A 12,280-nucleotide genomic window follows, 5' to 3' on the forward strand; every position below is an offset into this window, starting at 1 on the left:
TCCTACAGATGGAGAATGAGTGGCAAGAATAACAGAGGAGGGAGGATCTGGTTACAGGCTCAGAGAGGAATGCCAGGATTTCCTTGCCTGTCTTGACACTGGCTTTCTGCTCCTCCTGCCCTGCCCTCCTACCTTTCCGGCTAATCCAGCCCTGGTTCGGAGTCCAGCACAGCAGGAAAAAGAGGCTTTTCTGTTGGAGTTGCTGTACCCAATTTGGTGTGTGCCAAGCTGTTCCTGAAATATATTGGAGCTGCTGCACCTAAGCTTGCAATGGGGAGAAAAGCAGCAGAACTTGTGGGCTGCCATGAGGCACCCTGTAGCTTCCTGTAAATGCTGCTTTACTGTGGACTTTGTGAGCAGAAGGAAAAAGCTGAAGTCTGTTCTATTGAATAGAGTTATCAAGAAACTCAATCTAGAAGGTTAATCTCGGAAGTATGCTAAATTTGAACATCTGTAAGTGCTTTGAGATTGGTGAATGAAAAGTGCTGGGCAGAAGGAGAGGGTGTATCTGTGGTTCAAAGCAGGGGCAAGGATATACCTCCTGCCTACAGCTTGGCTATCCTATAACTTCTGAAAAACTATTTCTTTGCTTTTGAAATACATTTGACTGCACTAAGTGGCATGGCGCTCTCGAAATGTTTTCCTTGGCTTGTCCGATGCCTCCTGGCCTCTATTCCTTCTCTTTTCCTTCCCTATTCTTTGCAGACAATTCAGTTGGAGCCTTACTTTACTATGTTTAGGCTTAGTATTTCCCTCAAATATTTAAGGCTGCGATACTTATCTTGAGCACCAAGCCAAGGAATCACAGAAATTCTGTGTTAATGTCTCACCCTCCTTTTGCTACACAGAGGCTTCCCTGAGAAGATTTGCAAGCTCCCCAGCTGCTGCTTATTCCATCCTAACACAGCATGGAGGATTTGGTCTTCTATTACCTTTTGGATGGTGGGACACTTTAGAACAGCTCCAGGCACTGTTTATACTTTTACCTACCTTGCGATGAACCTGCTGTTTTAGGAAGTGCAGGGAACATATCTGAGACACGCATATTTTCACTAAATACTTCTCATCAGTAGATCTCAGGAGGCTTTGCCAAGTTGGACACCAGTTGTTATACTTATTGCAAAGATGGAGAAATGGAAGCAGGGAAAGTTCTGGGACGTGCCTGTTCCCATGGAGCACATCAGCAGTAAAGCTGGGATTGAGCACCCCTGCATCTCCCGCCAGCTTCCTGGGAGGGAAGGACGCGCAGCCCAAGGTGGCTGTCTTGCATGTAGCTCTTCCTTGCTTTCTTAAGAATTTGCACACTGTAGAAGAAGGACCCTGTTCCCCTGTTCTTCATCGTTAAGTTAATTGTCAAGTTTCCTCTCGGTTTCCATAAGCCTGAGGCTGGAAGAGTTGGTGTTACAGGCTGACACCAGGGTTTTGGGGCAGTGTCTGTCTCCAGACCCTGTGCTTAGATGGGGAGATGCAGCTGTAAAATGCTGCCATGAGTATTCTCAAAATATTCAAATCCTGGGTGTTGCAGGAATGACAGGTAATGAGGGTATTTTTTGATGTGTGGTGCAGTTCGGAGCTGCTGCACTGGAAAGAGACTTCGGTCTTGTTGAGAATGAAATGTATCCTGCAGTCTGGCAAGGTGCAGAGCTAGCAGCGGGAACAGAGGTCTCCAGTCCAAAACACACTTCAAGTGTGCACAGAGATATGGGACAGTGTCCTCTTTCAGTATTCAAGGGAAGCCAAATCCTGCTTTCATCAGGTCTGCATGGTCTTGGAGTAACTTCATTTCTCTCTGCTATGCCACACTGATGCACTTGGCTCCCCTGCTTGTGAGCCACAACATCCACTGAGGGATGTGTCTTCAAGCTCCTTCAAGCCTTCCGCCATTTTTCCTGGAGGCTGAGATACAAAGGCACTTGTGATGCTCAGAGAAGGGAGGGCAGAGTACATGCCTGTCCCATAAGATAACGTGTCTCCACCTACGCCTGGCATGACTGTGTTTTTCTAGCTCTTTTGTGGTTTTGTTTTTCTCCCCTCGCACCCACAAGACCCTGCTCTGGCTATAGCAGTTGGCTAAATCTGTATTGTGTTCCTCCCGCAGGACCCAGGCATGAGCCCAGCCAAGCTTTTCATACATGTCTGCAGATGGACCTTTGACCCTATGGTTTGCGTGGCCTCCTCTTCACCCGTGGACAGGCACTCCAGTGCATGAAGTGGACATTTTCCAGCCCTGAGCTGCCAGAGTTAATTAACCCTTTGCTAAGGCCAGGCTAGTCTTTCTGGGAAACTAGATCCATTGGGCTGTGCATTCCACAAGCCTCTCTTTGCCTGGCGTCTTGTGTATCTGTACACATTTCTTCCTCCGTATACTTAGATTTTGGGATTGGAAGGGGCAGAAGCCTGGGGAAGAGGGAAGGGATCGAGTTCCCCAAGTCTCCCTGCTGTCAGCAGCTGCCAGGAACTCTCCATGGGAGAAAACCACCCCAAAGCTGCTGGAGATGCCTTGTCTCTTCCTGAGTGGAGGATGCACACATGCAGTTTTCCCCATCTCCTCTGAGAAAGAGCCAAGTGTCTCCTTGCTTGCAGCAGAGCTGTCTTTGTATAAGTCGGCTGCCATAATTTCCTAGGAACTGCTTGGCATGACTGGTCCAGCTTAGCCCTTGTCCTCTCTCTGCCAGCAGGCTTGCCCCACTTTCAGAAAAAAGCACAAGGTTTTCCTCTGGGCTGTCTTTAATTTGTGTAGTACCACTGGTCAAACCCCTGCAGAATAACATTCTTAATGCCATTACACTTCTGGGCCATAGGACCCAATTCCCTTCTGTGCCTTGAGGTTTCAGTGGTCCTTGAGATATGGTTCTCCAAACCGCCTGGGTAGACAGAGGGCAAGGACTGAGTGGACTCTCACTGAAACATGCTGGTCTCCAGTGGCTGAGTTCTTGGGGCAAACTGTAGAGATGAGCGTTGAATTCTTCCCTGGCTGATATTTATCTTAAAACAAAATACCCCTTTTGCATTGTGCCCAGTGCATCTGTGTGTTTTCAGGCTCATACCACCTGCGTAACTGTGCTTCGTCTCGTGATAGGTTAGTGCTGGTGCCAGAGAGAACAAATGCTGGGTTGTTCCATCTCCCGACACATACGTGCCTGACTCCCGTCAGTATCATGCTGTATAAGGCCATTTATCTTTTCCTCTGTGGGGCAAAATGCTCCCTTCCAAAAGGCCCTAATCAAGCAGAATGCTGGCCAGACCTATTCCTGTTAACTGAGCCTGTCTTTCCTTGTAAGAAAAAGAAGTCCAATCGTGCCGTCTTCCAAAAATAATAATTAAAAAGTATAAGCTTGCATGAAAGTGTGTTATGCTCTAGAGAAAGAAAGATAGGGACCTTTTTGACTAGTGTTGGGGGCAGGATACAGAGAGTTGTTTGCTTAATGTGGAAAAAAAACAGAATTTACCTGTATGGTCTGCTCCTGTTTGGATAGAGGCTGCAAATCCCCCCTCTCCCATCTAGTACTGTGAGTGAGTTGCAGTAAATCAGGACAAGCTGAGAGGGGTTGGGTTTGGTTTTGGTTTTTTTTTTTAAAGGGCCTTGATTGTCCAGCCATTTTTTTCCCTTGGTGCCGCTTCACGCCACTTTTGACTTTGATTAATAGGTCTCTGAATAAAATGTTAATCTAACTAGGGGTCCTTGGCCCAGCCCCGCCGCCCTCCATGCCGTGCTCCAGAAATATCAGAGAAAACACACAGAGGTTTTGTCTCCCTGCAGAGCACTTGTAGCTTTTGATTAATGGGTGGAAGGGCCCAGCTCCAGGTTTGTGGCATCTCTCCCGACTGCAGAAAAATAAGCAAAAAGTCACCAAACATGACACAGAGAAGGAAAGTCCCAGGAGTGGCATTGAGAAGAAAGAAAGGAGAGACCAAGCAGCTTATAATTCAAGATGTACCCCACTGTAAGCTTTGGTATTTGTGAGTCTGAGTTCAGACCCTCATCTCCAGTTTAACCTTTCTTTATAATGAGCTCAGACCATGTTGCTGGATTCAGCAGTTTCCAAGCTCTGTGATGTCTTAACTTCTAATATCTGCATCATGAACTACTCTGCACATTGCCCTGGGCTGACACTTCACGTGCATGTGTTAAGAGTGGCTAAGATGGCTTAATAAAAAAATGAGACCTTACACTTCAAACAGGACACGTGTTTCTCCTCTTCCCCTTCGAATTCTTGCCCATTCTCTGAATCAAACTTCTCTTGGAGCTTCCGAAATGATCAGAAACATGTGTTTCATTCATGTTTTCTGGCCAGTACTGAACTCAGAAAGGCTGTTCTTGTATTACTTTCATGTGGAAGCCAGACCTGCTGGAAATTTGCTTGTTCCCTCAAGGTAGATGGTTTGGTGGAACTACATATATAAGAAGCTACTCATGCGAGGGCTTGTCTACACGGGGAAATTAGGCTCGAGTGGGTCAGGAAGTAAAAATGAGATACTATGTTAGTCTGAAATAAGAGTATCCACTGAAGGGGCTCATCAAAAAAGCTATTCCTGAGGCAAGCCTTAAGTAATGGTGTGGGATGTGCATGAAGTGTGAAGGAGAGTAAAGACTGATGTATGTACCACCTCACAGCTCCCTTCCTTTGCAACCTTTCCGTCAGTCAGTCACTGTCCTGCAACGTTCTTTTATTTTGTAATGGAGTAACTGATGCAAAGCCTGTATCACTTAGCTGCTGGTCACAGAGCTGGAAGAGACAGCCTGGGCTGTAAGGATGGTGGGGCTTCTTGTGTGTCTGCTCAGTGTTACAATACTGTAACTAGGGGAAGGCTCACACTATTGAGAAAAGAGGGGGAAAAAAACTCCCTGAATATTTTGAGCCTGGATTTTTGGTCAGAATATGTGACGGGCTTTAATACATGCAGTTGCAGTACTCCCTTATGCCAAGGAAAAGTCCTGCATCCTCAGCTACTGGCGAAACCTTTCCATTAAGAACAATCAACCCTAATATCAAGAGATTTACGCTTTCTTCACCTGGAAGGAATCTGCAAAGCAGTATGGCCTTTCCTGGCACCAGTGCAGAGTTGCCACAGTCACTGTATGGCCTTTCTTCTCTTGGCATCTCCCTGGAGCCTATCAGTCCTTGACGGGCCTGTCATCCAAGTCACTCGACAACTGACATGCCTGGAGGATGCGGCCGTCCCTGCTGACAACAGCTTTGTTTCCCATGTGATGGATGGCTTTGTGGCCCAAGCCTCGCCATTGTCCCCTTGCCTGTGGTCTTGCTTCGGTGATTCTTATCTCTGCCCTGGGCATCCACTCCCTGCCACGAAGGTGAGCAGTTGCCAGTGCTGCGCCTTCTCCCCAGGTGCCTTTCCAGGACTGGGGTGGGGGGAAGGCCAACAGGAATACCCTGGAGATTGAGTGAAGCCAAGCTGGGCTGTTTACCCAGGGCTGTGTGGCATTGGGCTCTTATCAGTGAGGGGAAGGCAGATACGAGGGATTCTTTTCCTTAGTCAAACAGTCAGTTGTATAGGCAGTGTGGAAGTGCTCGTGTAATTACCATTCTCTGGCTCTCACACCCCTATCTTGTAAATCATCAATCCATCACAGCCCTCCTCCTCATATTGTTCTATAATTAACTGGACAAACTACAGGAGTATTGTCGTAGCTCCCTGTTTACAGAGGAGGGACAAAGACTTGAAGGAAGATTTCAGTCCCCTTCAGCTTTTTTTCCTCCTCTCTTAAGCTCTTTTTTCTATATCTTCTGATCCATCTCATGACTCTAAAGATGTCTCACCTGCTTTTCTGAATGAGCACTTATTTGCAAACCTACAATCAACACAGAAGGAATGGCCACAAGGATTTTAACCCTTCTTGTTTCACTACAGGTGTGTGCATGTGTGCTTACTCAGTCCCTAGTGCAAGGAGCAGCTCAGTTCTTCTGAACAGCCTTTGGATCCTCCGCTAGTGAAAATGAGCTGCAGTTGCCTCATCCGTTCCTTCATGATAATATGCTGAGGATTTAGCTCTTAGTAAACAGTCTGTTTATGAGTTAGACACTCCCTGGGGCTGGATTATGAGCTACAAGGGAGATGGAAGATTTTGAAAGGGTGTGGTAATGCAAAGATTGGGGGAATTACTGATACTTTGGTGTTATTGACCCAGGAAGGTAGATAATATATTTCAAGGTTCCATGTGGCTCTGAAGGCTATAAAAAAGTTTGATGTGGGCTCTGAGCGTGGAGGGAACTGGCAGTGATGTGGGGTAGTAAAGCTTGTTTCTTTTCTGTAGACCAGATGAGTGAGGCTGCTGGGCAGCATGGAGAGTTGGTTGAACTCTGCAGGAGGTGGAGGCAGAACTTTCCCTAAGTTGGGTCGTCTTACTGTTCTGGATAGCCTTTGGAGGGAGCATCCTACTCCATTGCCCAGTGAGAGAATTCAGGGTTGTGGGTGGATGAGGAGAGCTGGGCTAAAGCTCTGCTCTTCTTGTTCTATCTTCTTTCCCCCTCTTGCCAACAGGGATTTCACTACTTCAGAGCAGGGTGTTTCTCTCACTGGTTTACAGCACCCACCATGCTGCAGCCCTGTTTTCAGCTGGAAGCCGAGTAGTGTTAGAGCACTACAAATAGCAATGGTTTATAGACCCTCTGTTCTCTTCCTCTGCAAATTTTTAGAAATGCTCACAGGTCTCAAGGCTGCTGCTCTACAGCAGAATTTAGTCTTTTGTGTTGATAGTGTCATGCAGCCGACTTTGCTGACCCCATGGGCATCCCTTGGAGTAGATTTTGGCTCAGAGGCTGAAGATCTACTTTTCTTCCTTATTTGAGGTGTCAGGTAGGTCTGTTGGATGAAATGTATGCCTTTATGTTCTGGTAGGCCAAGCCTTATAATAAAAACCAATAACATTACTTATTTAACCTCCATCTCTAAAATCTTCATTTCCAGCTCTTGTGAGCTGTAAATTAGACCTGTCCACCCCATGGAAACTCTGGACAAGCGACCTGAGGCTGACCTCCAAGCCACAGGGCACTTCTTAGTGCTACCTGCATCCCAGTGACCAGGTCACCTGTATTAATATCTGAGCACATTGGATTCCCTCTTGTGAGGCCAGTGAAGCACAGGGTGTCTAAGCTCTACTTGGAAAAAGGCTTTGCCACTTCAGTACATTTGAATGGAAAGGGGTAGACCAGTTCATGTTTATTTTACAGCCCCTTTTATTGACTTGATTTGTAGCCTGAGGCTGTGAGTTAATTGAGGTCTAGTCCAGGAGAGGGCACCTGGGAAGGGGAGGTGCTGCAGTGCCACCAAAGGAAGAACAGGCGGGAAAGTGCTTTCATAGAACATAGTGTGTTGCAAGCTCTGGCCCTTGCCCTGTGACAGCAAGCCAAGCTCTTGCCACCTGAGCTGGTTGTTCTGGCTCAGGGAACATCCTTAGCTCAGTGTGGGTGGCAAGGACCAGCGGGGCAGAGGTTAACCAAGAGAAGTTGCTTTTTCTTGGTGTGCCCTTCATTAAAGCATCCTCCTGCCTGTCTCTTATGGGTGAAAACTAGTCACCTGTATAAGTGCAACTGTCATCACCTTCTCTAATGGAGACCTGACAGAGTTGTTCCCATAGCCTGAAAGCAGTTGCCAAGGCCAGCTCTCCCCTTCAGCACCTCAAGTGTGGGATGCAGGGAATGATGCTTCTTCAGCCCACGCTTGCATGGAGCAGGTACCCTATCTTCATTCCTAGTGCCTAGTCACTCCTTGGATGGCTGGTTCAGTAAATTCCAACCGAATGGTATGGAGCAGCCGTGTGCTGCAAGTATGGAAATCAAAAGGTGAGCTTGTTGAATGATGAATGTCCCCATGTCCTTGCATCTCGGTATTACTAAAAGGAATGAGCTAGCCCGTCTCTCTCCTTCCACATAATGCTATCCTAAAGCTTGGCAAGGAAGGCTGGGTTTCTAGGGAGAGGCAATATCCTTTTTCAGATAAACTGATACAGCCAGGAAAAGCAGAAAAGCTTTTGATGCGTGAACCCTTCTTAAAATCTGAGTACAATTTCAGTAAGCTTTTCCGTCTGTAGGATGTGTGATCTCATTTCTGTGCCTCAGAGGAATAGTTTGGGGATTACTTTCTTTGTCTTGCACAGGCTTGGTACTGAGCACTGTAGATCAAATCCCCTTTGCTTCAGGAAGCCACGTCTGGAGGAAGGCACATCTTGCAAATGCTCCATGTCCTTTGCACTCTGGTTGTATTTGTACTGCAACCCTGTGATAAAGTTGTGCCTTGTTTTTTTTGTTGTTGTTTGGTTGGATTTTTTGTTTGTTTTAAACTACTTTAGGTTGTTTTTCTGAGGAACCCTTTTAGAAAGAAGCCTTGCTGGAAATGAGAACCAATTTCATAACTTAGATTTTGTCTGAATGGTGAAAAGAAATGTTGAGCTTAGCCAGGCCAGAGTGAGCAAAGCATATTGATCTTGGCATATTGCTTCACTGGCCCTTTCCCTACCCCAGAGGAAAGGCCCAGGGTTCAAAGCCTGGCACACCTTTGGCAAAGAGCCCCTCTTTCCACTCCCCTCATCCCCTTCATCGGCCTTGTGGGGGAAGCTGCCCTGCCAGTTGTAGCAGCAGTCCCCAGGCAGCTCCTGCCTCTTCACCCAACCTGCAGTGAAAACTCGAGCCCACAGGCCACTGCAGCAGGGTGCTGTTGGACAAGGCAGCCCAATGGGTCCCTGCGGAGCTGAACCTCCCAAATTCTCAGCCTGCTGGTCGGCTCACTGGAGCTCTTCAGTGGGGATCCACGTTCCTGATGCATCGCCAGCTGACACAAGCAGGAAATAAAAAGAGCAATTTACCCTTCACTTCTCCTGTGCAATGAGCCCTTTTTTTTCAAGCCATCAGCCCCTTTATCTTATGCCATCAGAGTGGCCGTAGTGTAGCTTGTTTTCTTATGTCTCTGGAAATCGCTCGAACTTTCAGGGCACTTGTTTATCCCCAGTCAGATAATCCCCTCTTTCACTCTGACCAAACAGAGTGCTCCTGGGCTGCACTGCTCTTCTCCTGCTCCGTTGTCGTGGGGCTGATGCACCTCAGTACGCACTGAGGGAGCTGTTCATTGGAAACAAACGCGCAGACGCTGGTGATTTCTGAAATGCCTTTGGCTCAGCCCTGCCCTTGCTGCCTGGAGAGTGGCTGGGAGTGACGGAGATGCTGAGGTTCAGAATGGCACAGTCATCTCGTGTGCATGATTTTACAGCGACCACGTTGTCCCTTTGCAGACGTGAGGCTGCATGGGGTACCCGGTCAGACTGGGGAGAGGGAAGGAGTTTTCCTACACCACGGGGTGAACCGTACATCCTGTTTGAGGCCTTCCGACACAGGCTGGCAGAGCCCGGGGGGCTCTCTCCCCCTTGCTGCTCCCATCGGGCTAATCCTCCTGGTGCTGGTCGGCAGAGGGCACCAGTAGCCCGGAGAGAGTCCTTGGGATGCACTTGCTCTGCTGCGTCCACTGGCCAGCAGGCGAGGGAGAAGGGACGGCCAGCTCTGGGGCAGATTTCCCTGCCGTTTGGATAGAAACCTCTCCCAGCTGGATCCTCCCTCCGCTTGCTCGCTCCAGCCGGCCAGTCTGGGGAAACGGCTCCAGGGGCTGCTCCCACAAAAGGATTCTTCAAATCCCATCTCCTGCCCACGGGGTTCGTACACGCAGACACGATTGTCCCCTGCACATCTCTGCTGACAGCGGCCAAAGCAAATGCTGTTGACAGGAGCAGTGGCTGGAGGAGATCCCTCTGCCTTTCCTTTGCTTCATGCCACAGGTGGTCTGGAGATGTTTTACAGGGAACACATCCCTGGATCAGAATGCAGGTCTTCTGCGTTTCCCCGTGTGAATTTACATTAGATCAAGAGACAGGCAATTTAAGAGTTAGTACTGGCTGTACAAGCACTTCTTACTTAACCTTCACTTGGCTTTTTCAAACTCCTTCCCAAATCTACCACCACAGCTCTGCTAGAACTGTTTACTGCTCTTTTCTACAGACACAGGTGAAAAAACATGTGCAGTGCTGCAAGAGCAGCTTTGAAGCCAGACGTGCTGCACTGATTGGCCCTAATGGTATTCTTATAACCTTCTTGCCCTGGGTTTAAAAGCATGTGGTATCTAAAAAGACATTCCTTTTTCCTTGTTTTTGTTACATCTAAAACTCTTACTTCCCTCATAGCCTGTTGAACTCGTTGTATGTCCTTTTTAATGTAGGATCTGGCTCCAAACTACACATAATTAAGCTGCTTCTGCAAAGACAACCCTGTTTCCCTTTTCCCTGGTCCTCCTTTGCACTAGATCTAACATGTGTAATTGCAAGGGAAGTTGATAGAAAGCTAAAAAGAAATAAATTTTCTTTTTTCTTCTGCAAATTATTTTCCCAACAGAAGAACAGTGGAAAGTGAATCCAGATTTCCTTTTCATTTCAAGCTGCTTGGCAGGCAGTGTGTAGACAACCTTGCCCTCTCTCAGCGTGGGATCCAAATGAAGCAGTCCAGCCTTTGGTGTCCAAACCAGCTCTGACTGTCAGGCTTCAGTTGTTTATAGCATCTCCCTGTCAGAGGCATGTGTTTCAGTACACCAGCTGCAGTGAAACTAGTGATGATATTGCATGCCTTCTGATTTACTGTCAGAACTACCTTCTAATCTCCATTTCATGTGTGTAAGTCTGGAAGAATGGCACTGATTTTTAGAAGACTTATTCCAGGTTCACGTGCTGTAACTGACGTTGGGGTCAGGCTGACTGATGTCTCAGCTTTTGATCCTTCGTGGTTTTCTGTCCCATTTTAATTCCATCTGTTGCTTTCCTAATTGTAGTTGATCAAGGATGAGCAATGAGTCATACAGAACAGTCTCATGCATCTGCTCATACATGTCACCTAAATCCCAAACCAAAGCTTTCAGGTGCTTGGTTTCTTTTTCATTAATTTCTATGTACGGTGGCATTTTCTAGCTTGATCTAGAAAAGCAACAGAGGCTGGAAGGCCACAGTAGAGCCATTCCTTGGAGGTTTCTTTTTGTACATGGAAATGTGGGAAAAGATCTCCATTAGAGGCTATTTCTTTCCAGTCTTCTGGAGTGTTCTTCCTCAAACAGTACAAGCATCATGTAACTGACATTGAGTTATGTCAGATAACTAAAACAAGGAAGATTTGGCTCAGTGTTGGAAATGGCAGATGAATTCATAACTGTATTTAATCGCTATTAATACTGGCACGCTGTTTAACTTGTGTAAGTAAGGAATCTTTGTACCAGGCAGTACAGAAGTGTTTATCTCAAATTTGTTAATTATATATAAATGCTGGGCATCTCAAGATGTACTTTTCCAGAATTGAATTAAAGATGCTTCTGTAAACTCCAGTAGACAACAGTGCTTCTGGAAATATATAGAGCTGGTGGGTTGGGAGTAATGAGCTTTGTAATGTGGTCTGTATAGAGCTACTGGCTGTGGATCAACCAGGAGAGTGTTTGTGAGTGGGGGGGTGGGGCACAGAAAACCAGTCACAGGTGGTTTACATTAAGGTAAGTTTCTCTGGTCATGACTTAATTTCATATAAGTTCCTCAAAACAGCTTTGTTTGATCAGGATAGCAGGTCTTACATATTCATATCTTCAATACGTCCCCAGCAAAGTCTGTCTATATGTCTCTTCAACTCTTGGCTTGCTGGTTTTGTTTCTGGAGTCAGTTGTCCCAGAATAGTATAGTTCTTCATTACTGCCCTGATTTCTTTCATCTCCACACGGTTGTCACTGACTAGATCGCCTATACTGTGGAAAGTTAAATAATAGCCTAGCTTCATGCTTTGGATTTGGCCGGTGAAGAGCATGTGAGCTCAGAGCTGATATTTTCTGTTGGCACCTGCTGTTCAGCCACATCTGGCTATTGCTAAAACTCTGACACAGGAAAGTGGTTTCAGTCTTCTGGGCTGGAGTCAATGTTTGCACTGTACTGTTTCTTCTTCATGGAAAATCTTGGTGCAGGAAAATATTTCCAGGAAACTGTATTACTTCTAGTGCAACCTGGAAAGAAATACTAGTATATTACCTTTGTGAAAATTGTGTTTCACTCCTAAATGAGAGTCGGATTCTGCTATAGAAAGTGGCTTTTACAAGGTAAATACTTTCCAGGACACAATGCCGCCAAAGCAGGTTGTCCTTTGGATACTTGCTGTGGGAGAGACTTCATGGATTCACTAATGCGTGGTTTAGTGTATGTGTTCTACATCAGGATCCTGTGAGTGAATTTTTTGAATTGCAGTTTAACGCAAGACCATAT

This window comes from Chroicocephalus ridibundus, chromosome 13 (assembly GCF_963924245.1).
Source record: "Chroicocephalus ridibundus chromosome 13, bChrRid1.1, whole genome shotgun sequence".
In the NCBI taxonomy this organism is placed as follows: Eukaryota; Metazoa; Chordata; class Aves; order Charadriiformes; family Laridae; genus Chroicocephalus; species Chroicocephalus ridibundus.